The sequence below is a fragment of the Nanorana parkeri genome, unplaced genomic scaffold (assembly GCF_000935625.1).
Source record: "Nanorana parkeri isolate BGI_ZX_2015 unplaced genomic scaffold, ASM93562v1 scaffold352, whole genome shotgun sequence".
NCBI classification, from domain to species: Eukaryota; Metazoa; Chordata; class Amphibia; order Anura; family Dicroglossidae; genus Nanorana; species Nanorana parkeri.
In genome coordinates, this window is record NW_017306620.1 from 502,294 (window position 1) to 506,421 (window position 4,128).

Here is a 4,128-nt window from a genome sequence, read left to right on the forward strand (position 1 = left end):
GGTTAGACCCCTCAGTGCCCTGGTGAGACCCCAAAGAGCCCTGGTTAAACTAGGGCCTTGTGGGGGTCTCAGCAGGGCTCTGTGGGGGTCTCACCAGTCTTGGTGAAACCCCACAGAGCCGTGGGGAGACCCTACAAAGCCCTGATTTAATAAGGGCTCTGTGGGGTCTCACTAGGGCTCTGTGGGGTCTCGCCAGGGCTATGTGGGGTCTAACCAGCTTGGTTAGACCCCACAGAGCCCTGGTCAAATCCCAAAGAGCCCACCAGGGTAGGGTCCCAACATGGTTCTGTGGGGTTAAACCAGGGCTGGTGAAACCCCACAGAGCCCTGGTGAGACCCGAAAGTGCACTGGTGAGACCCCACACAGGCCCGGTTAAACCAGGGCTCTGTAGGGTCTCACCAGCACCGGGGCTCTGTAGGGACTCATCACTAGCCTGGTTAGACCCCTCAGAGCCCTGGTGAGACCCCAAAGAGCCCTAGTGAGACCTCAAGAAGCACTGGTAAAACCAGTGCTCCGCAGGGTCTCACCAGGACTCTGTAGGGTCCCACCAGCACCACGGCTCCGTAAAGCTCTCTAGGGTCTCACCAGGGCTCTTTGGGGTCTCACTAGAGCATCAAGGCTCTGTGGAGCCTCACCAAGGTTCTGGGGAGTCTAACCAGCCTTGTTAGACCCACAGAGCCCCGGGCAGACCCCCCAGTGCTCTGGTGAGACCCACAGAGCCCTGGTTAAACCTGTAGGGTCTCACCTGGGCTGTGTTCTGGCCTCACCAGCACCAGGGCTATGTGGGATCTCACCAGCCGTTAGACCCCTTCAAGGCCCTGGTGAGACCCCACAGACCAGGGATCTGTGGGGTCTCACCAGGGCTCTGAGGGGTCCTCACCAGGGTAGCAGGGTTCTGTGGGGTCTCACCAGGGCTCTGAGGGGGCCTCACCAGGGTAGCAAGGTTCTGTGGGGTCTCACAAGCCTGGTTAGACCCCTTCAGGGCCCTGGTGAGACCCCACAGACCAGGGATCTGTGCGGTCTCACCAGTGCTCTGAGGGGGCCTCACCAGGGTAGCAGGGTTCTGTGTAAACCAGGGCCCTCCACTGTCCACAGGGCTCTCACCTGCTTTCCACAAGGCTCTCCAGGCTGCCACTCCAGTACTGTGTGTGCTGAGGCTGGTTGGCGGAGCTCCGTGCAGAAGACGAGCCGATGATCCGCACCAACGATCGAGGTAACGGATGAGCTCTCAGCCCTGTCACTGTCAAACTGAGAGTCTCAGTTTGACAGCTACGTGTATGAGAGCTGACAACGCTACCTGGCTGCCGTCCTGACAGGGCAAACTAGGCGGCCACGAGGCCCTCGGGAGCGCGAGGCCTAAGGCGACCGCCTAATTTGCCTAATTAAAGAGCCGCCTCTGGTCATGGGAACATGCATAATACACAATTTCTTCCCTGGTGGCCATCTTAGATTTGAGCAAACGCTGCTCAGGCAGACATCTTGGATTTGAGCAAACAACACCTTGACAGACATCTTGAATTTGGGTAACATCGCACACTGAATACAGGACAAAGGGAGCAGACACGGGGGGCAGAGACATGTGTTTAAAAGTCCAGCGGCAACACCAGAACAGCGCTGGTTGCCATTTGTATGAACCAGTAGGCTTGTAGTTGCAAACTCTGCATTTAAAGCAACATGGTGGTATGCTGTTGTGGAACTGGCACCTCTAAGGCAACCCTGATGTTGCAGATGACCGGGTCTTCTGCTAGCAAGAGACTTCTGGGACATGAGTTCTTCGCTCAGGGAGAGGTTAGCAGGACTGCCTATCCAGGACTTCATATTCCATAATGCTGTGAGTGTAAAGGGGGAGGCACGTCTGATGGCATTCCCCGGGCGGAGGTAAAGAGAGCAGGACATGTGTGGGAATTGGACCAGCTGACCAGAGGGACGTCTGAGACCGCTCTGCCGCAATCGTGGATGCGGAATCGTGAGCGGGTCTTCTTCTACCAAGTGAGCTGGCCTTCTTCTGGAAGACATCTACTAACAGTGTGGAAACTCCTGGATGTGCAGTTCCCTCCTGGAATTGTGAGAGGCCTCTGGCCTGTGCTTCTTGATCACACTTAACACTCAGTTCTCCATTGATTGCATTGGGCCCCACCATTGGCTAGCCGAAGATAAGACCTCAGGCCAGTTGGTTAGGTACCCAGGTACACTAGAACTGGGACAAGGTTCAGTTCTAACATTTACTCTGTGTAAGGGGGCTGTTGTCAGTACATTAAATACTGATATACAGTCATCTGTACAGCTGACTTAAATCGACTGCCTGAAGTGTGTGACTTTTTGAAGTGTTATCCTGTCTGTCTGTCTGTCTGTCTGTCTGTCTGTCTCCAGTTGGTTAGGTACCCAGGTACACTAGAACTGGGATGCTGCCATGTTGGCACCAGGCAATCATCATAGTTACCTGTAATTTTCCTTTCCTGGTGAAAATGAATGAAAGCATATTGGACCCCGTTTGTTCATTCTTAGCATTTTAAAGGGAATGGGCTACACTGTGGGTTCAAACACTTTATAGCTATGCACTGTTTCCATAGGTGGAATGGCGAGGCTACGATCATATATATGCTGACATGGATTGATGGCAAGAAGGGAAAATCATGGGTTAGATAGAATTTTCCATTATCTTCATGAGCAAGGATATTATATTCTCAAGAACATGATAAATGACAAGAGTGAAAAATGTTGGTATAGCAAATGCCTTAGAGAAGCTAACATCAATATTTTGTTATAGCTGAATGTATTAAGTGCTTCTGGTTAGAACTGTATAAATCATATGAGATGAATTAAGGGTTGTTATTACATGTCAATATGTTACATGACCTTGCTCCACAAATTATACATTACGAAGAAAAAAGTGAGACAAATTGGGTAAGAATGTAAGCAAATCAAACCAAAAATCAAAGCTAATAAAGAAAAAAATAGATTAATATATTTAATACTGATCTGTTTATATCTATCTTCTCCCTTTTAACTTTAAAACAGCAATAAGTGCAAATAAAGTTATGACTGAAACGACTACAGAAGACTCAACAACAGCATCAATACTATTGCCATCATCCGCAAACCCCAATGAGAAAACAACGATAACTGTTCTCGCAAATGCCTTAGCAACACTAGAACAATCAACTACAAAAAGAGAAAATGGAGAAATAACAACATCAATGTTAGTGACCACACCACCAGAGACATCAACAGAAACAACTGCAGAAAATACAAGCACACTACCAACATCACCAACTACAAAATCCTTAAAGACTACACTGCCAGAGACAACAATTTCTGCATCAACAGAACGACTGACTACAGTGGAGATGAGTACAGCAACAACAGTGATTCCAACAACAACCTCCCCAACAATGAAGCCTACACTAAGAGAGACAATAACCTTAGCATCAACAGAAGGACTGACTACAGTGTTGATGAGTACAGCAACAACAGTGGTTCCAACTACAACAGAGGCAATTTCCACGATAGCAATAACTTCACTGACATCAGCATTAACATCAGCAGAAACTACTGTAGAAGCTACAAGCACACTAGCAACATCAACAACAATAAAATCAATAGAGACTACAAAGGCAGGGACAACAACCTTAGCATCAACAGAACCAATGCCTACAATGGAGAAAAGTACAGCAACAACAGTTGTTCCAACAACAACAACAGAGTCCATAGCCACAATAACATCACTAACAGCATTACCATCAAAAGAAACAACACCAGAAGATACAAGCACTCTATCAACATCACCAATAACACATTCCCTACAGACTACACTAACAGAGACAACAACTTCTGCATCAACAGAACGACTGACTACAGTGGATTTGAGTACAGCAAAAACAGTGGTTCCAACAACAACAGAGGTAATTACGACGATAGCAGTAACATCACTGACATCAGCTTTAACAGCAACAGACACTACTGTAGAAGTTACAAGCACACTAGCAACATCACCAACAAAAAAATCCATAGAGACTACAATGGCAGAGACAACAACCTTAGCAGCAACAGAAGGACTAACAACAGTGGTTCCAACCACAACAGGGGAAATTTCCACGATAGCAATAACATCACTGACATCAGCTTTAA